A 22,130-nucleotide genomic window follows, 5' to 3' on the forward strand; every position below is an offset into this window, starting at 1 on the left:
GTAATCTAATAATTAAATGACACTGTAAAAGAAAGAATAAGACTCCTTATCAATGTTATTCCTTGTCCACTCGACTACCACCACACAACACAGTTTATACAAACTTACATTTATTCACCTTCTATTTTCAAAAACATCCCACCCCTGCCTGTATCACATAATCCCAATAAACACTTTGGGCTAGATTTACTAAACTGCAGGTTTGAAAAAGTGGAGTTGTTCCCTATAGCAACCAATCAGATTCTAGCTGTCATTTATTTAGTACATTCTACAAAATGACAGCTAGTGGTAAATGTATCATACTCCGGTTTGTACAAGTCGCCAGAAATCGGCGAGTTGACAGCTAAAATTTAAAGCGGCGCTGCCTTGTAAAGGCAAGTTTTCCTTTACAAGGCAGCGCCGCTTTAAATTTTAGCTGTCAACTCGCCGATTTCCGGCGACTTGTACAAACCGGAGTATGATACATTTACCTCCTAGAATCTTATTGGTTGCTGTAGGCAACATCTCCACTTTTTCGAAGCCGCAGTTTAGTAAATATACCCCTTTGTCCCATTGCTATCTAGAGACACCTATATACAATAAGTGGCCCTTAATGTCTTGTATTAAACTCCTATTTCCCTATAGATTGTAAGCTTGCGAGTAGGGTCTTCTTACCACTTTGTTAATACTTAGTCTTGTTTTATTATTGGGCTTATCTCCAATTGTAAAGCTCCATGGTGTATGGTGGCGCTATATAAATAAATATTAATAAAAAATAAATAAATATAGATGAGAGAAATTCCCCCAGTACTTGCCACCTGTCACAAGGTGGTATTAGGTGGTATTAGGTACAGTGGTGCTTCCTTAACAGTGGACCAATGCCCTAACAGTGCAAGAGAATGCTTAGCAAAGAGGTGGTTTGTCCAAAGGTGGACAGCAGTCTTAAGAAGATTTTTGCTGCACATTATATTATATATATAGAGTATATTATTTACTGCTCATTACACTGAGTGTATGCCATTGAGTTGGTTACCTATGTTATGGCAAGTGCATGTGTATCCTCCTACGTTTTCCCTGAGTAAATAAAGAGGACAAAAAACTAACAAGACAAAAAATGTGAACATCAAGGACAAATGGAAAGAGAGTGCGATTGTCATGTTGTGCAGTTGTTCCAAGAAAACAAAATCTACTTGCATCACTCACATTGCTTTTGGAGAGAGGACAAACCATTAGCTGTTTGTGACAGCTGAAGGTCAAGCAGCTCCTGTAATGAAAGCATCACAACATTTTCCAAAGATAATATGATCCTTTCCTAATGTTCGACAAAGTATGTGCAGGACTATATAAGATCTATTAATAATTTGATGAAATTAAAATGAAAATTGATAAAAATGTGTTACAGGTATATCAGTTGCATTTGTATAATAAAGTTAATAGGTTTGAATGGCAACATTTTGTTTTGTTGAACAAAATTAAGTACCTACAATTTACAAACGTACTATTTACAAAAGTAATTGCCTTAGATGTTTTTGCTTTTAATATATTTCTCTGCCACAGGAGAAAATAATGAATCTCCCATGCTATGCCCTTCCCCCTTGCACTTTCTTTCTGTCCTACTGAAATAAGAATCAGGTGGTCACTTTAGGAGGGATCATGTTTGTAATTGCAGGAGCAGAGTCAGGCATTTCCCCTAATCCTGATCATTATACAACAATTACAGATCTCTCTCCTCAGTATCTCGTGCTTAATAGGATTCCTGTGTCCAGCTGCAGAGAGTCTCAAGCTGGACGGTTCCAGGGCAGAGACTGCATCTGGGCATTACCAGTTCTAGATGGAAAACTTCTTGGGATATTTCTACTGCAGTGGAATGTTAAGCTCTTCTATACCAAATGTTATCTTGCAAAATAGATAAACAGCTGCCAATATCTGCACACAAGTTTATTAAGATGAATCTGCCAATTTTTCAAAATAATTTTAGAGCTACTTTGCCACATCGTGCCATAGTTGTCTACTCTCCCGGACTGTCCAGGAGACTCCTGAATTAGAGGGAGACCTACAAGAAAAGCAGACAATTCACCAACAAGGGCATTAATCTACTTGCAAGGCTCTCTGTGATGTGCTGAACACTGACTGTGCAGGGGTGTGACTATGTAATGAGCATCATCGTACACATTTCCTTGCCCGCTTCATAATGTAAATGACGTAATGAAGTCACACCCCCTCTTCTTTTCATACCTTGTCTCAGCAGCTACCAGAGGACTGACATGAAAAGTAGGCAAGTATGATCGTGTGCGATTTACAATCCCCAAAATGACTCAGAGCCTCCTACCTCTTTCACAAGGTACAAAATCTTCTGCTCCCAAAATTCCTATTTAATTTTCATTTGCAGTTACCTTTGGTGAATAAATGAATTGATGAGAAATAGCATTATCCTTATTAATTAACTAGAGGCGGGGATTAAGTGGGCAGTTCAGGAGTAGAGCATTTTGAACTTGATGGAAGGGGCCATGTGGAAGGGTTTAGGGACATGTTTCTAAACTTCACTAGAATGTAATTTCTTTGCATTTTACATACTCCTCACTTTCTCTCCTCTGAACTTCCCTCCCTGATCTTGGGGGATTTTAATATCCCTATAGACAATTGCTCAGACTCTGCTGCCTCCAAACTTCTCTCCCTCTCCTCCTCCCTTGGGCTCTCTCAATGGACCTCCTCTCCCTCCCACCGCAGTGGCCACTCCCTAGATCTGGTTTTTTCACACCTCGGTACTGTCTCTGACCTCATTAATTCACCTTTTCCTCTCTCGGACCACCATCTTGTCAGGCGCCGTCTCCGCACTGACACTTGGTGCAGGAGACGGACGCCTGCACCTTCCAAGCAACCCCGTCCTGTTGCCTAGCAGCGGGACGCTATCTCTGCTCACCTGTCTGCAGCCAGCATGTCTTACCGCCAAAATCCTCCCTAACCCTATCAGGAGGCACCTTAGGGTATATAAGGCAGCCTCTGACACATGTTTAGTGCCAGAGTATTAGGTCTTCAGCCTTGCTCCAGCGTTTGTTCCTGTGTTGCTGTTATTTGGATTCTGACCCCGGCTTGTTCCTGACTTCTCCTTGGTTCCTGATTCTGGCTTAGACTGATATTTGGTATTGACCCGGCTTCCTGACCATTCTCCTGCTTCTGATTTGGCTATATCCGTTCCTCTGGTTTTGACCCGGCTTGCTGACTACTCTTACATCCTGCATCCTGGTGGGCTCTCACCGCTGCCTCAATTGTTACCTCGCCAGCTGACTGATACTGAGGGCCGCGACCTGCATGTCCCTTGCAGCGAAGTCCATACCTCCTTGCGGGGGTTCCTGTTGAAAACCAGGGGCGTGTTAGACTCCGCGCCTCAGTACTCAGTAGCGCCAACTGCTGGCAGGTATCATCAATTCCACCTAGTGATTCTGACAGTATACTCTGGCCATGTCAAATGCCGAAGGCACTGGTGATCTCTCTGCTATTGACCTTCTGCAGCACCTGACTCGCCGAGTTGATCAACAAGAGGTTAACCAGACTCAGCTCCTGCAATGCCTTCAGGGACTGGCTACGCACATGGATACCCTCCAGAGAACCCTGACTCCTCCCTGAGTATCTGTTGCTTCCACACCCCTTGTTGTCAGCTCTCCAGCTGCACCTAATCCTACTGAAGGGATTCACATCCCACCTCCCGAAAAATTTGGTGGTGATCCGAGAAAATGCAGAGGGTTTCTCAACCAATGTGCTATCCAGTTCGAGCTATCACCAGGAAATTTCTCTTCAGAACGAGCCAAGGGGGCATATATTATTTTGTTACTCACGGATCAAGCACTTGCCTGGGCCTCTCCTCTATGGGAGCATGATGACCCCCTGTTACAAAATCCATCCTCCTTCATACAAAGCTTCAGAAAAGTGTTCGATGAGCCTGGTCGAGTTGCCTCTGCGGCCTCCAGCATTTTGAAGCTACGTCAGGGAAGCCTTCCCGTTGGTCAGTACGCAATTCAGTTCAGAACTCTCGCCTCTGAACTGAACTGGAATAATGAGGCCCTTATAGCTACCTTCTGGCAGGGGCTGACAGATCGGATCAAGGACGAGTTGGTCTCCAGGGATTTACCAGCTACCCTAGATGATCTGATCTCCTTATGCATCAAGGTCGATATCCGGTATTTGGAGCGTAATCAGGAACGAGAACAATCTCGCCGGGCTAGTCCACATTTGGTCTCCACTTTTCAGAACCCACCAATTCTACCTGAGGAGCCCATGCAGATCGGGCGTTCACGTCTATCTGTGGAGGAGTGGGAACGAAGGTTTAAAAACCATCTATGCCTCTACTGCGCTGACCCTCTCACATTCTATCGCAGTGTCCCAAAAGACCTGGGAAATGCCAGATCCTAGTCGCTGCCGGGAAAGCTGGTCTAGGACTGAGTACATCTTCCCCTTATTCCCCAGACAAGACAGACTTTTTGATGCCCATCATCATCCATGCTTTTCAGGGTCCGGTCTCCCTTCGGGCCTTCGTGGATTCAGGGGCAGCTGGAAACTTTATTTCTGCATCGTTAGCAGCTAACCTTCATCTCCCCCTGGAATCATTATTGCAACCCTTGGTTCTGACAGCGGTGGATGGGAACAGAGTGGCCAATGGATCTATCTCTCAGGCCACCCGGCCGATCCGACTGCAAGTTGGTCTCCTCCATTTTGAATGGATCTTGTTTCTAGTCCTTCCACAGACTGTTAATCCGGTAATATTAGGACTACCCTGGTTAAGGGACCATTCACCCCAATTTGATTGGCATCATGCTCAGGTTACTTCCTGGGGTCCGCTCTGTGCTGATCGGTGCCTCAATAACCTACCTATTAGATGTCACGCTCTCAGACCCAGTCTTGGGTTGCCATCTGAATACGCTGCCTTCATGGATGTCTTCAGTAAGACTGCTGCTGAGACTCTTCCACCCCACCGTCCTTGTGATTGTTCCATTGAACTTATTCCTGGAGAAAGGATTCCTCGTGGCAAAACGTACTCTCTGTCCCTCCCTGAGACTCGAGCCATGACCGAGTATGTATCTGAAAACCTCGAGGATTTATTAGAAAATCTTCCTCACCTGCCGGTGCAGGATTTTTTTTTTGAAAAGAAGAAGTATGGTTCTCTAAGACCATGCATCGACTACAGACTACTCAATGCCATTACCGTGAAGAACAGGTACCCCTTACCCCTGGTTTCCGAGTTATTTGATCGGATCAAAGGTGCCACAATATTCACCAAACTAGACCTCAGGGGCGCCTATAATTTGATTAGGATTCGTGAGGGCGATGAATGGAAAACCGCTTTTAACACTCGGGATGGCCACTATGAATACCTGGTGATGCCTTTTGGCCTATGCAATGCCCCAGCGGCCTTCCAGGAGTTCATTAACGGCATCTTCCAAGACCTACTCTATCTCTCAGTTGTTGTCTATCTGGATGACATACTTATATTCTCCAGAGACTTAGAATCCCATAGAGGTCACGTCAAGAAGGTTCTCTCTTGACTACGTTCCAACCACCTTTACTGCAAACTGGAGAAGTGTGTCTTTGAAGCCTCTCAGATCCACTTCCTGGGATATATTGTGTCCGGTGCTGGTCTTTCCATGGATCCTGGGAAAGTGGCTGCCATTCTCAATTGGCCACAACCATTGGGCCTTAAGGCGATCCAACGATTTATTGGCTTCGCCAATTATTATCGGCACTTTATCCAAGACTTTTCAACACTCATCTCTCCCATTACTGCTCTCACCCGCAAGGGTGCAGCAAAATCATGGTCTGCCGAAGCCCTCAGTGCCTTCCAGTCATTAAAAAGGGCATTCTCCTTCGCCCCTATTTTGCTACAACCTGACTTGTCTCTGCCTTTCTTTGTTGAAGTTGATGCATCCTCCATTGGCATAGGAGCCATTCTTTCACAGAAAGATTTCAATGGAAAGTTTCATCCCTGTGGTTTCTGTTCCAGAAGATTTACCTCCAGCGAATTAGACTATGGTATCGGGGATAAAGAGTTATTGGCCATCAAAACAGCACTAGAGGAGTGGAGACATTTGCTAGAGGGGGCTGAGCATCCTGTTACTGTCTACACAGACCATAAGAACTTAACATACTTGCAAACAGCTCAGTGTCTGAACCCACGTCAGGCCCGCTGGTCCTTGTTTTTTGCCCGTTTTAATCTCATTTTGACCTTTTGACCTGGGATTAAGAATATCAGGGCGGATGCTCTCTCCCGGTCATTTGATGATAAAGATCTTCAACCCGCCCCCACCCCCAGAACCATCTTGGATCCTACTACCATTGTGTCCCTCACCAGAACTTCAACCAAGGTTCCTCCTCCTGGTCGCTCCTTTCTCACTTCCAGGCTTCGGCCTAAGGCTCTCAAGTGGGCCCATGATTCTCTGTTTGCCGGGCATGCGGGTGTCAAGAAGACCTTCTCGTTGATTTCTAGGCATTATTGGTGGCCCTCTATCCGGGCGGACGTTAAGGCCTATGTTGCCGCATGTGGAATCTGTGCCAGACACAAGACACCTAGGCAGTCTCCTGCAGGACCCTTGGTACCACTTCCTATTCCAGAGAGACCATGGACTAGTATTTCTATGGATTTCATCACCGATTTACCAGCTAGCCATGAATTCAATACTATCTGGGTGGTAGTGGATAGATTTTCCAAGTTGGCACATTTCATACCTCTCAAGGGACTTTCTTCGGCTTCTATCCTTGCTAACCTCTTCATCAAGGAGATTTTCCGTCTTCACGGCTGTCCCCAGGATATTATCTCAGATAGAGGAGTACAGTTTGTGTCCAAGTTCTGGAGATCATTCTACAAAGAGTTGGGGGTTGATCTAAAGTTTTCCTCAGGGTACCACCCTCAAACCAACGGCCAAACGGAGAGGGTCAACCAAGACTTGGAAAAATTTTTTAGGACCTACTCTTCGGGTAATCAGGCTGAATGGAGTTGTTTCTTGTGTTGGGCAGAATTTGCTCATAATAACCAGGTGCATGTATCTACTGGTTCGTCTCCATTTTTTCTTACCGCTGCCTCAATTGTTACCTCGCCAGCTGACTGATACGTCCATTGCAGTGAAGTCCATACCTCCTTGCGGGGGTTCCTGGTGAAAACCAGGGGTGTGTTAGACTCCGCACCTCAGTACTCAGTAGCGCCAACTGCTGGCAGGTATCATCAATTCCACCTAGTGATTCTGACACATCTCCTCTCTTTTATCATCTCTCCACCCCTCTCATCGTCCCCGGCCCCCAAGGTTACTCTCACAAGGCGTAATCTTGACACAGTTTATCCTACCAGTTTCTCCTCCTCCCTGGGCTCGCTCCTCTCCCCCATCACCACTCTTTCTTGCCCCAATAAGGCTGTCTCCTTCTACAATCGCACTCTTACCGCTGCACTTGACTCTGTCGCCCCGGCTGTCACCGTCAAGCTTCGTCGGTCCCCGTCACAACTGTGGCACACTAAACTTACCCGCTATCTTCAAAAATGCTCCCGCAGTGCAGAACGGCTTTGGAGAAAGTCACGCACTCATGCTGACTTCCTCCACTTCAAGTTCATGCTTGCCTCTTATACTTCGGCCCTTTCCCTCTCTAAACAATCTTTCTTCAAAGCTCTCATTTCATCCCAATCTTCCAACCCCCGTCGGCTTTTTGCCACCTTACACTCCCTCCTCTCCCCTCCCCCTCTCCCACTCCCCACCACGCTCTCTGCTGTCGACTTTGCTACCCACTTCACCTCCAAGATTGAGTCTATACGTCATGACATCTCCCAGCAGTCCCTTCTTACCCCACCCTCTCCCCCCTCCATGCCCATTCTGTCCCCCTTCTCACCCTCCTCTGCTGCTGCTATCTCCTTTCTCCACTCCCCTCCAGCTAGCTCACCCTCCTTCTCTTCCTTCACTCCGGTATCTGCAGATGAAGTCCATACCCTTCTCTCTTCCTCTCCCCCCTCCGCTCCCTCTCTCCCGAAGCCTGCTCCCACCTTGCACACCTCCTCAACCCCTCCTCTGGAATCTTCCCCTCCTCTTTTAAACATGCTCTTGTCTCCCCCATACTCAAGAAACCGTCCCTTGATCCTGCCTCTCTCTCTAATTACCGCCCTATTTTGCTTCTTCCTTTTGCCTCCAAACTCCTTGAATGGGTTGTCTACAACCGTCTCACCTCCTTTCTTTCCTCTCACTCACTACTTGACCCGCTCCAATCTGGTTTTCGCCCCCTCCACTCCACTGAAACTGCCCTCACTAACGTCACTAATGACCTTCTCCTCGCTAAATCCAATAGACACTACTCCCTTCTTATCCTTCTTGACCTCTCTGCTGCCTTCGATACCGTTGACCACGCACTCCTTTTGCAAACTCTCAAATCTTTAGGCCTATGTAACACTGTCCTCTCCTGGTTTTCCTCTTACCTCACCAACCGCTCCTTCTCAGTCTCTACTCATGATTCTACATCACCCCCTCTTCCCCTACCCGTTGGCGTTCCTCAAGGCTCCGTTCTTGGCACCCTGCTTTTCTCCCTCTACACCTCCTCCCTTGGTGTCCTCATCCACTCCTTTGGCCTCCAGTACCACCTCTATACTGATGATACCCAAATCTATCTTTCATCCCCTGACCTCTCCCCTTCCCTTCTGTCTCGTGTCTCCTCCTGTCTCTCGGCCATCTCATTTTGGATGTCCCAACGCTTCCTTAAACTCAATATTTCCAAGACCGAGCTTATAGTCTTCCCCCCTGCCAGGACTCTCCCACCTCCCCCCCCCCTCTATTTCTGTTAATAACACTACCCTCGTTTCTGTCCCCCAAGTCCGATGCCTTGGGGTCATCCTTGATTTTTCCCTCTCATTTAAGCATCACATTCTGACCCTCTCAAAATCCTGTTACTTCCACCTTTGGAATATATCTAAGATACATCCCTTTCTCACCACGGAAGCCACGAAAACCCTTGTTCACTTGCTTATTATCTCTCGCCTTGACTACTGTAACCTTCTTCTCTCTGGCCAACTGATTCTCGCCTTGACCCTCTTAAGTCTATCCTCAATGCTGCTGCCGCCTCATTTTTCTCTCCTGCCGCTCTATCTCTGCGGTCTCCCTCCAACAGTCACTACATTGGCTCCTCACCCTCACCTTTAAAGCTCTTAGTCAATCTTCCCCTCCCTACATCTCCAATCTCATCTCTACCTACACTCCTACCCGCCCCCTCCGCTCTGCCTCTGACCGCCGCCTCACTACTTCACTGATCACCTCCTCTCACTCTCGTCTTCAGGACTTTGCCCGGGCTGCTCCCCTGCTGTGGAATGATCTTCCACGTTCCATCAGGTTAGCATCTACTCTCAAAGGCTTCAAGCGTGCCCTTAAGACTCATTTCTTTATTCAAGTCTATCAGTCCTCCTAACTTTCTTGTCCTGGCTCTCTCCCCTAGTTAGTACCACCCTTTATGTGTCTCCCCCCTCCCTTTAGGTTGTTAGCTCTCATGAGCAGGGCCCTCTTTCCTTGTGTGCTCCTTCTACTGTTCCTTCACCCTCTGTACCTCTTGGCCCGCTTCCCTGTTTTCCCTGTTTTATTAATCTTCGGCCTTCTTCTTGCTGATTTCTACCATCCCTTTCACTATCTGCCAGATATAATCTGATTTGCTTTACCCTGTCACCTATATTTGTATATATTTGTGTATCATGTTGTGTCTTGGTTCTGTTTTCTGTATATGTAATGTACGGCGCTGCGGACCCTTTGTGGCACCTTATAAGTCAAAGATAATAATAATAATAATAATAATAATAATACTCCTCTTCTACAAATATAAACTTATAAATACTATAGAATAAGAGTAAATATTGAGAAATGCATCCAGTATACAGCATAAAAGTAGTACTGGCAGTTGCAGAACCTCTAAGATGACCCCTTACACTGTAGTACAAACTACACCCCAACTTTATACTTAATTTACTAGTCCAGCTACTTATGCTGAAATAAACAATTAATGAGAAAATATTTATGTTTTTATCAATTGATAAGTTCAGCACAGATAACTGCAATACTGCAGCATTGATCAATTTATGTTTAACCAATGTTTACACCTCTGTCATTAATTAATTGCCATAAGAAAATAAGCAGGAAGCTCATGAAAAGAGCACTTTGATCCGTGTGGAAGGGTCCATGTTAAAGCATCTGCCGTTGGACAAGACTCAAAAAAGTAATTTTCAGGGGCAAATCTTTAAAACCTGGGACTGTCTCCAGAAACTATGGACAGATGGCAACTATGGAATCTATGTATGCCACAAGGGATTTTAGTTTGAAATATGGCACATAGTCATAAGTATATTACAACAGGACGTGATCATAATATAATTCTATAGTTTGTTAAGTACTTACAAGCAATACTGTAAATCCTAACTTTAATAGGAATACATAGTGATACTAACATCCGGACAGGGCTGATTTAACAAGGGGGCTTAAGCAGCTGCAGTTTTAGGCCTCTCTCACAAGAGGCCCACAAGCTCATGCCAAATACAAAATGTCTCTGGACTGTTCATTTTTTTTTGTTGCTGTATTGAAATTATGAAGGAATTAAATATTCAGCCATCCAAGCTGGAAAAATATATGCTCATTTCTGAACATAGTGCATAGTAAATGTGCCGTAACCCATAACAATCAATCAAAGCTAACAATTGACTTGCAAGAGCAATAAAGCAATTGCTTCAACACTTGCCTTTCATTATATACGGTGCATACATCCCAATTGTCACGATTCTCCTGAGGCAGTATTGTTAGAAAGTACAATAAAGCCAATTTGTTTTTATGGAAAACCCTGGTGCAGATAACCGTAAGACTAGGTAATGCAGCAGCCATTTTTTCATATGTAAACAGTGTTACCGGCCTAGCGGATGCCTGTCTGGTGCTTGTAGATCTCTCTTTGTGTGGTTCACAAGGTGCACCAAAATTTAGATTTTGGTGCAACTTGTGAACACACAACATAGGGGGTTCTTAAGGTTTTGTTTATCAGCTAGAACCAACTTGAACTCTGGCGCTAAATATGAAGCACTAAACACAAAATATAGAAACTTCAGTATCGATCGCAGCAGCTCGCAAAAGGAGGTAGTGTTAAACCTTCATATATATAGACATCAAAAAGAAAAACATGGAGTTGCGCAGAGATACTGAATACAAACGTTTAATATGGTATTAAAACACAAACATATGTAAAATATGCCTTGAATCAAGGTGGGCTAGCAAAGATATGCAAATAAATAATCCTGCATGTATGATAGCTGAAAACATGCATATAGACTGTTTATCTAGGCATAATTACACACATAGACAATAAGTGGCATATAGAGCAAAGGTGCACTTTCATGCAAATAGTATTAAAAATTCTTAAAACATATAAAAAAACACATGAGTTGCATATATGCACTTGAATCTCCATAAGCTGAAAAAAATGTCCAGTTCAAATGATGTCGACATCCAAAAAGGTATATATAGATATATTTATCCGGATTGAAAGTCAAAAGGTAGACAAATTTGTATAAGAATTTTTAATACTATTTGCATGAAAATGCACCTTTGCTTTGTTTATCCACTAGTATAAATTATATACAAATATTATAATAGATACAGTCCTGGAAAAAGAAAGGATATGTGGAAGAGGAACATGAGTGAGCAAGGAATAAGTGAGTAAAAGGTTTAAAGTGTAAATGTATAATTAAGGTCCAATGAGTAGGCGTTGGTTGAGGTAACTAGGTTGAGGACTTAGGTTGATAGTGGGACCATGCTGGAAGGGAATGAGTGATATCAGACAATAGTTTTGCACAGTGACATCATCTATTGGCTCTCCTGAGAGTTGTTACAGCATGGCAGATATCAAGAAGGCTTTTGAATAATTAAGAGCTACTGCTCTTGAAAGAGATGAAGTGTAGAATGCAGGTTTCCTCAGAATAAGTTATTGGCGCTGGTACACAGAATACATACAGCGCTTATGTTTATCTTGCACCAGCTGCAACCTCTCCTGGGAATGCTATACCTTGGGACATGGATCAACTGCAAGATGGCAAAGAGGATGTGCAGATGCCACATCACTTTATCATGGTAAAGGAGAAAATGAGAGAGGATTTAAGATATGTGAACATTTTTAGGCAATTGCAAAGTGAGACCAGTCTGTCAAGCTTCAACAAACATAGTGCAGTAGGGGTTAATGGTTAATATGGCACTGCTTTGATTGTTTGTGTGCAGTAGCGCTATGGGGAAATAGTTCCAGATAGTGTAGCAAACCATGGCAACAGTTACTGATTATCTGTGTACCTGACCTTGGCTTCTACTCCTGACCAGTTTGTCCACTGCCTTTATCTTTGACCTGGATCCTTGTTTGACCAGTGCTCTTGATCACTGTCTGCTATTTTGACTTGCATACACTGTGACCTCCATTATGTGTAATTGAAACCATGGGAACTTACTATGTATCAGATTCAGCTATTTCTTTGAATACCAAGACCTTCATCCCATGGAAGCTGCTAAGTTTATCTAACACCTTGTTATCTGTGTTCCTGGTGAAGATTCCAATGCATTACCTTTATATCAAAGGAACACTTGCTATTGCTTCATTACTGCAAAATCTTTTGAATATCATTCTTATATTCACCTGAAATATGCAAAGACTTATATAATATACAGAGCACCGGTTACTGATTTTTACTGCCTATAATGCTGCTTGGTGCTCTATTAAATCCACAGCCTGCTTACTTGGCCTGAATTTGAAATGTATCCCTGAGTTTTTTGGGAACTGAATAACTGAACTCTAATGCACACAGGGCCGGATTAACCATAGGGCTAACTGGGCTAGAGCCCAGGGGCCTATGGCATCCAGGGGGCCCTTGAAAGTGCTCAGCAGCAGTATTGATCGGTCGGGGGCGGGGGCGCCCCCAGCCTGATCAGTGCTACTTATGTTAACTTACATTTTCCACATTCCAAATCCTTGACACTTAGGACTCCAGATCCTGAGATTGAGCCAATTCAAGTGGGCAGTGTTTGGGTTCACTATCAGCACAAAAAAAACACGGGAGAAGAGAACTTCACTTCTCTCTCTACTGTGCTAGTCCTGCACATTATCTGAACGAATTCCCACAAGTTGTCAAAAAAAAAATGATTGGGCCCAGATACCTTGAACAGGGATGGAACTGAGTCATGCCTCACCCCTTTGGGTGAATCAGTTAAGCTCTATAGTAAGTATTATTATCATCTATATTATCATTCAATTTATATTTGGAAACAGTGAATTTATTTATTTACACTTATGCCTTAGTGGATTCTGGTTCCATGGGTAACATTATGGACATTGGATTTTCTAAAAGACATAATATTCCCCTGGCAGGAAAACTACAGTTATTCTGTTTTTCTGATAGAAACTATTGATGGGTCCCCCATTGAATCAGGCACAATTAAGCAAGAGACATTGCCATTGCTTGTGTAGACTATCCTATACAGAAGGTCATGTGGAGAAATTAATTCTGGACGTCCAGTCCCTAAAATTTCCTAATGTATTAGGTGTGCCCTGACTTTCTTTATAAAATCCTTCTTTAAACTTGTAGACAAAATCATTGTAACTTACATCTCCGTTTTGTCAACATCTCTGTCTGAGTTTCTAAAGGGATTGTTCTGATTTTTTGCTATGATTGCTTTAGTGGAATCCACAGTATAGGAATTCACAACTGTCCTTGATAAAAAAAAAAGTAGGCCAAAATCTTGCGTCCCCATTGAGTAGTTTTATGAAGCAGTGCAAAATTACCCCAATGCGTTTTTAAAATCTTTTTATCTGTTTGGAACTAACCCTGACCTATTAGTTGCCAGCCCCAGATTTGTCGGCTTTGTGGTGCATGGCTCCTCCCCACGGACCAGCCACTTTATTACAAGTACAAAGCGAATCAGCCCTGCTTTGATCCATCCCTCCCATTTATGTTCCACACCTCCCTCTACTATTCCCCCCTCATCTGGCCTCCCCACACTTTTTGCCTCTGCCCACTCTAACCCCCATGTCCACTCAGCGATCAGCAGCAGGGATTTTGTTCCTTGCTGTGAGACCACCAACACATCATGGAACCCTGTCAGAGGGCGAGCGATCTCTGATGCTCCCTTCCTCGCTAAGCAGGAAGTGTAGAGTGACACATAGCTGAGCGGCAGCAAAGCAGGAGAAGGCCAGCGTTGTGATGAGGTAAGTGTGTGTGTTTGTGTGTGTGTGGTATTGGTGTACTATGTGGGGATAAAATATAAAGTCCAAACTAATAATATAAGGGTATGTGAAATCGGAAACATTCCTTTATGCAGAGACGTTGAAATGAGGCAATTAGCCAGAACGCAGTTAAAATCATGCGCGTGAGTGACAGGAGTACTTACCATTCAATGATGTTGCAGGAAATAATAATCAATAGAGGTTGGACTGATCTTCATAAACTAGCAGCTCAGGCAGTTTCCTTCTGTTCCTGCCTCCCTCCCACCCAGCAAGGTGTAGTTAGTGGTGGCAAGTATTTGTATATGGCCAGGATTTTTCTTATTGGCGGTAGGAGAGCATTGCAGTCAGTAGGTTTGCATATGGTGCTGGGTTCATCTTGTCATAGTTCACTACCCCCCTCCCATTACTGTCATCAGATGGTTGGTCAACCTGTGAGTAGGACCCTCGCCCGGTATCTACAGGTTAATACTGGCAGTTAATAAGGGGGTGTAGTCTTGCCATTTGGACAGATTTTTAGCACCGGCCAAAAGATAAGGTATGATCCTGGGTTGGTGGTACTATGGTCTGACCTTTCCACCGTTATTGGTTTTGCTTTTAGACCAAGTAGCGGTTATTATAACCACATTAGGCGTCCAATACAGGGTATACCAAGCAATGATATAGGATTATCAGGAAGGATTCCGTTAGACCAAAGAATTAGCAGAGCACTTATTAGAGAGGGATCATACTGAGCAATTATATAGGACTATCAAAGATAAACCGCTACAACAGGGGTCCTCAAACTACGGCCCGCGGGCCACATGCGGCCCGCTGAGGACATTTATATGGCCCGCCGGGTGCCGCTGCCTGTCTGTCATTTTTTTTACCCGAGAAGGACTGGACTACGAAACCGCAGTCCTCAACCGCCTTTTTAAACTGGCTACATAAAAATAAGACATCTGTACATACCAGGGCTACAGCAAAAATCAGTTAAATATAGATATTGCGAGTAAAGTATAGGAGAGCGGCGGCCATTTTCTTATGGTCCAACCTAGTGACCAGAGAGCATTACTCCCCTGAAACTAGACTGTTACTGAGTCGTAACTACAATTCCCAGAATCCCCTCCTCTATGTACACCTCCCAAATGCCCCTGCTTTATCCTCTCTGTTTCCTGTTCTTGTACAGGTGTGCAGGGTGTTTGTTACTGACCTGAGTGGCTCCTGGAAGAGGTAATAAGTGTCATTTATTGTTATTATTGTTACTGAACTGGTGTCTCGTTGGCAAGGTAATAAGTGTCATGTGTTACGATTAGTATTACTGAGCTGTCTCCTGGAAGGGGTAATAACTCTGATAAAACAATATAGCAGCAGCACTATTTTTCATCAAACCCATAACAGATAAAGAAAAAATATAAATACAGCAAATGGCTAAAAATCTAATTTAATAGTAGCAAATATACCGACCAGCCACAACATTAAAACCACTGAGCAGTGGTTGGAAGCAGAAAAATAGGCAAATGTAAGGATCTGAGCGACTTTGACAAGGGCCAAATTGTGAAGCATAGAAGACTGGGTCAGAGCATCTCCAAAATGACAGGTCTTGTGGGGTGTTCCTGATGTGCAGTGGTTAGTACCTGCCAAAGTTGGTCCAAAGAAAGACAGCCAGTGAACCATCACTTGTTACGACTAGCAGTGACAAATATGGAACCAGACATTGACCATCTCATTAGCCAAAAGCAGGCCCATAGTTCCCATTGAAATACTGGTAAATTTGTTGATTTAACTTTACTTCATATTAAATATTGTATTTGTTCCCGTTTTGTTTCTTCACAAATAAGATATATGCAGTGTGCATAGGAATTTGTTCATAGTTTTTGTTTTTACTATAGTCCGGCCCTCCAACGGTCTGAGGGACAGTGAACTGGCCCCCTGTTTAAAAAGTTTGAGGACCCCTGCGCTATAACATAATAACTTGCAGGAGTTATTATGATTGTTACAATATAGATACCGATTATATCACAAACTGAATGGGACAAAATTCTACTAAGTTAGTATTACAATTAGAGATGCTCACTGACCCCCGTGTTTTGGTTTTGGTTTTGGATCTGGATTACCTTTATGTTTTGGTTTTGGTTTTGCCAACCCGCCATTGCGTGTTTTGGTTTTGGTTTTGTTTGGTTTTGTTTTGCTATTTTGTTCAAAAATCAATGGTTTTGGTCATAAAAGAACCAAATTTAGTGCTCCACCTGTTTCTTGGATAAGTAATGTAGTTGTAAAGTTAATAAATTATCAAAAATAATTCCTGGTAGGCCTTCATTAATTCTACACACAAACCAGATTGTCTTCCTCTCCATCTATGCATATTGGCAATGCAGCCATCGTCTTTGGATGTATATTACACCCTACACTTATAGTTAAATATGTAAAGAAATGGACAAAGGCAGTTTGGTTTCTGTCTCTCTAGGCCCCCCTCCACTTGTAGAAAATACCCAAAAATTCAGCCGTTATAGACTGTACAATATTAAGAGAAATGGACAAAGCCAGTTTGGGGTCACTCTGTGTATGACACCCTACCCTTAAGGAGAAATTGCCCAAACAGCAGCCTTTCAAGACGGTACGTGATATGGAAATGCCCCAAGTCCCTTTCCTCTTTGGGGGTAGATTGCACCCTACATTTACATAGAAAGTTTTAAAAAGATGTTATCGTCATCATCTTCAGCTTCATCCTCCCCCTCATCAGTGTGTACGTCATCATCATCATAGACTATCAATTCATTGCCGCTTGAATCCGCCATTAGAGAACAGTCAGTGCTTGGATGTCTTGGATGGTGAAGGCCTTCCTCGTTGAAGATGTAGTTCATTTTTATAAACATCATTTTCTCCACATTTTTGGGAAGTAACCCTATACGGCGATCACTGACTAAGTTCCCTGCTGTGCTGAACACTCGTTCAGAGTACACACTGGAGGGTGGGCAGCTTAAGTATTGCAAAGCAAGTTTGTACATGGGTTTCCAAATTGCCTGCTTTTCTTCCCAGTAAGGAAAGGGACTGTCTGACATTTCCATATCAATTACCTCTTGAAAGTAATCCTCCACCATCCTTTGCATGTTAATACTCATATTGGATGGAGCTATGGGCAAAGTCACACATTTTTTAGAAAAATCCTTCAAACCAGCCCAGATGTTAAACTGTTCTGGTCTGCCCTCTGCGTCTTCCATGCTTCTTTTTTGAAAATTAAATTTTTTACGAGCAGCAACTGCTTGAGAAACTGAAGGAGGACACGTCGTCAAGCCAAGGCCCAGTTCAGCGGACAACTTGCTGAGCAATAGCACCTTGCAAAAGTTCACATCTCGTTAATTTTGAAGCAAAGACTCAATGTAGGTCTTAACCCTTGGATCAAGCACAGTGGACAAAACGTACTGATCCGAGTTGAAGATCTTAATAACTCGAGGATCATTGTGAAGCGAATTAAGTACTTGATCGACAAGGCCAACATACTTTGCGGAATTGCTTGCTTTCATCTCCTTCAGTTTCTCAAGCTGCTTTTCCAATAGTCTAATTAAAGGAATGACTTGGCTCAAACTAGCAGAGTCTGCACTCAATTCACACGTCACAACTTCAAATGGTTTCAGCACCTTGCACAGCACTGAAAGGATTCCCCACTGTGCAAGAGTGAAATACATGCCCCCTCCTTTCCCAATGTCATGGCTTGTGCAATACGCTTGGATGGCTTTGCGCTGTTCCTCCATCCTCTGCAGCATGTACAGGGTGGAATTCCACCTAGTTACCACCTCTTGCTTAAGTTGGTGGCAGGGCAAGTTAAACTGCTCTTGGAGCTGCTGCAATCTCCTACATGCTGTGGCAGAATGCCTGAAATGGCCTGAAATCTTACAGGCCACCGAAAGCATCTCCTGCACATCACAGTTATTTCGTAGGAAGCTCTGCACCACCAAGTTGATGGTGTGAGCAAAACAGGGAATGTGCTGGAAATCACCCAGCTGTAATGCTCGCACTATATTGTTGGCGTTATCAGAAATGACATATCCTGGGGAGAGTCCAAGTGGTATAAGCTATGTATTAATAACATCTCTTAGTTTGCGTAACAAATTGTCAGCTGTATGCCTGTTAGTGAAGCCGGTGATACAAAGAGTGGCCAGCCTGTGACAAATGTTACATAGTGGTGTACATGCTGCTGCTGTTCCTGCTGGTGAAGGTGAATGACCAACCCAGTGGGCTGTCACAGTCATATAGTCTTTGGTTTGCCCACTTCCACTTGTCCACATATCTGTGGTTAAGTGGACAGTGGGCAGAATGGCATGTTTCAGCGCAATCTCTACATTTGTACACACTTTTTGGTATAGTTGTGGAATAGCTTTACGGGAAAAATGGTGTTGCGATGGAATTCTGTAACGCAGACACAAAACCTCAATTAACTGTGAAAAACCAGCTGTGTTTATTGTGAATATTGGACGCAGATCTAACACTAACATGGCAGCCATGGCATCTGTGATCTGCTTGGCGACTGGGTGACTGCTGTCATATTTGCTTCCCCTAGCAAATGATTGTTTCACAGTTAATTGTTGAAATGTAGGACTGCTCATTTTCTTGCCCTTCCTCTGGGCTGACGATTCACCCCCAGCAGCAGCAACAGCAGCAGCAGTGGGACTAACGCTTTCTTCAGAGCAATCAATAATAGTGCAGGAGTCATCCAGCCTTAATAAGTGGGATGCCGGGCTAACTCTGAGCGCTACTGAGAATATTGATGAGGATGGTGTGGTGGGTGTATTTTGTAGTCGTCGGGATGTCGGTGAGCGGAGGGTCCTAGCTGATGATGGAGTGCTTGTAATTTTTTGGGAAGAACTTTCAGCATTTCCCAACACTTTGCCATGAACTCTCGTCAAATGGCGTAATATAGACAAGGTTCCAAGATGGTTAAGGTCCCTCCCTCGACTGACTGTGGCTTGACATACACTACAAATGGTTATACAGTTGTTGTCTGGATTGGGGTAGAAATAATTCCACACATAAGAAGTGGATTTTTTTGTTTTATGGCCAGGCATGACAATGGCCTTTCTCTTGTCACGTGCCAGAACTGCTGCCACTGGTGCAGGACTGACACAAACAACCTCATCCTCATCAACATCCTCATTAGCGCCCTTGTCGCCTACACAAATTTCCCCCTCATCCTCTTCTATTTCCAAAGTGGCATCCTCAATTTGTGTATCACCGGCTACACTCGGGCTGTTCAGGCACACATTAGCAGAACTACTGAAAGGGTGCCTCTTTATGGGTACACTAACAGAATGCTCACGATTAGACATCCCACTGTTGGATGGATTCTCCAAAGGGATTGGTGTAATTTCTGATTCAGAGCAAACATTATCCTATAATGCCTTACTGTTATCTTGCAGCTCGGCTTTGACGAGTAGTTGTGCACCATTTGTAGGCTCAGTAACATTTTTGGATCTACCACTAATAGAGAAAGGTGAAGGCCTCATTCTCTCTTTGCCACTGCGTGTGTAGAATGGCATGTTGGCAATTTTTTTTATCGGCAGTTAACTTTTGCTCAGTTACACTTCTTTTTCGCTTCAACACAGTAATTTTTTTTGTGTGTGTATTTTTTTGCCTGATTTCAAAAGACTGTGTAGTTTGACATCGCCTTTCCCAGATGACATACTGGGAACACTACCATCAGGACTGGTGACAGAACCTGGTTGCTGATTCTGCTCATATGTGGACTGCTTTGAAATCATTATGAGGCCAAAGCACTTGTAGTGCTACAAATTGTTTTAGATACTGCTGACAAATATGACTTTTGACAGCCAGAAAAATTACAGTAAAACACTGGGGAATATGGGACACCCCAAAAGCACTTGGAGTGCTAAATATAATTTTTTTAGACTGCTGACAAATAGGACTTTTGACAGCCAGAAAAATTAATGCAGAAAAACGGGGAACACCCCAAAAGCACTTGGAGTGCTAAATATTATTTTTTTAGACTGCTGACAAATAGGACTTTTGACAGCCAGAAAAAATTATTGAAAAGAATGGGGGACACCCCAAAAACACTTGGAGTTCCAGAAACTGAACAAAAAACCTCCTCTATCCTCTTACTGCTGTAACTGGTATTAAGATTAGAATGGTATTGAATAGAAACAATAATGTGTCCAATTACTGCTCTGTCCATGCGCTGATATAGCCAGTGTGACCTAACCCTGCTCTCTCCCTCTGTCCAATGGCGATGGATTGCTGTGGAGGCTGGTATTTATGCTTTTCAAATCTCGCGAGAACCGAGCTCAGAAATACGAATACGTCACAATGATGTTTTTCCTCGATTTCGAATCCGAACGGGCGGGAGAGTACCGAGCGTGCTCGGCTCTGTACTCGGATAGGCTAAATTTGGATGAATTCGGATCTCGGGGAACCGAGCCCGCCCATCTCTAATTACAATGGAGTGATTCATATTATAATAAATACATCAGTATTTAAGAATAACTGACATAATCTTTGAAATAATTGAAGTATACAAAGTAGCAGGGCATAGCAAAAACTTTTTGCTATTTTAATTCACTTTAGTCTACTGACTCTCACAGACATCGTCTGTCTGGTGAATGAGGAACATGAATGAGAAATTTTAGGAAGACACCACTCCTTCATGACAATTTGTAGACTACTTATGAATTCTAACTGCCAATTGTAACATATTTATGGATACTTATTATACCAATATTTGGGTCTGGAAATGGCCAGGAAAGGCTTCAGCATCTGATTGCTCAAGTCCACACCCCCTATGAATACATAGCAGTTTCTGAGTGCATTCAGCTGCCCCTTGGCCCTCCGTTAGCATTCTGTCCTCCATGTGGTTGCTTACAAGCATGTAAACATACCTTTTTGTCAATAAGTTAAAGCCAGCAGTTCTTAGTTGTGGAGACCAGATGACTCCCACCACTTTTTATTTTGTATTGACAAGATACTGTGGGAAGCCTTTGCAGTTCACCCTCATTGTTCCATAGGTCACAGTATCCGCTCTGTGTTGAAAAAGTGAAAACATGTGTAACAGTTGTCCTTCTGCCGGTGGCAGCTATGTATTTTCAGTCGGGTGATGAGGTCTCTGATTTTTCTTTTAGTATCCATATATGATGGACATCCAGGGGGCTCCAGGTGATGTTTTTTACCCTCAGAATTCTAAAAGCATTGCCAGTGCTGCTGTCACATAATTTGTACATATATACCTCACACTCTGGTTATTCTGATTTATTTCTAGCTTGTCTTAGAAATTAATGAGGGACATTCTCATTTTTGGGTGGAGTTTAAATCTTTGCAGATGAGAAAGCTAAAAGTGGTTTGATTTTATACAGGTGGTCTAGTCTTCAGTTACTTCTCGGTAATTGAAATGCAAAAGGTGCATTAACATTTCATATGTTGTTCTGGTCAACACAGCAGATTATATGAGAATGTGGCGAATGGGGTATAAAGATCAGCAGTACCACAATTCTAATTTGTCTGCAATAAACATATTAGTATTAATACCATCATAATACCCAAAGGTGAGCCACAAAAACCTTTTTAAACTGCTGAGCACAAACATTTTGTGGATGGAGGAATGAGGGGAGCTTCCATATTTGTGTGTAATCACTACTGTGGGATCTCTAGTGTTGTCTGCTTTGTACCCTAACACTCTGCAGCTATCCTACTTGCACCCTATTGTCAGTGCTTTTACTATTTGGGGTATATTTATTAAACGGCGAGTTTGAAAAAGTGGAGATGTTGCGTGTAGCAACCAATCAGATTCTAGCTATCATTTATTTAGTACATTATACAAAATGACAGCTAGAATCTGATTGGTTGCTAAAGGCAACATCTCCACTTTTTCAAACTCGAAGTTTAGAATTATACCCCATTGTCTCTAAACCCTCTAGTATTGGCAAGCTACT

The sequence above is a fragment of the Mixophyes fleayi genome, chromosome 4, assembly GCF_038048845.1.
Source record: "Mixophyes fleayi isolate aMixFle1 chromosome 4, aMixFle1.hap1, whole genome shotgun sequence".
NCBI lineage: Eukaryota > Metazoa > Chordata > Amphibia > Anura > Limnodynastidae > Mixophyes > Mixophyes fleayi.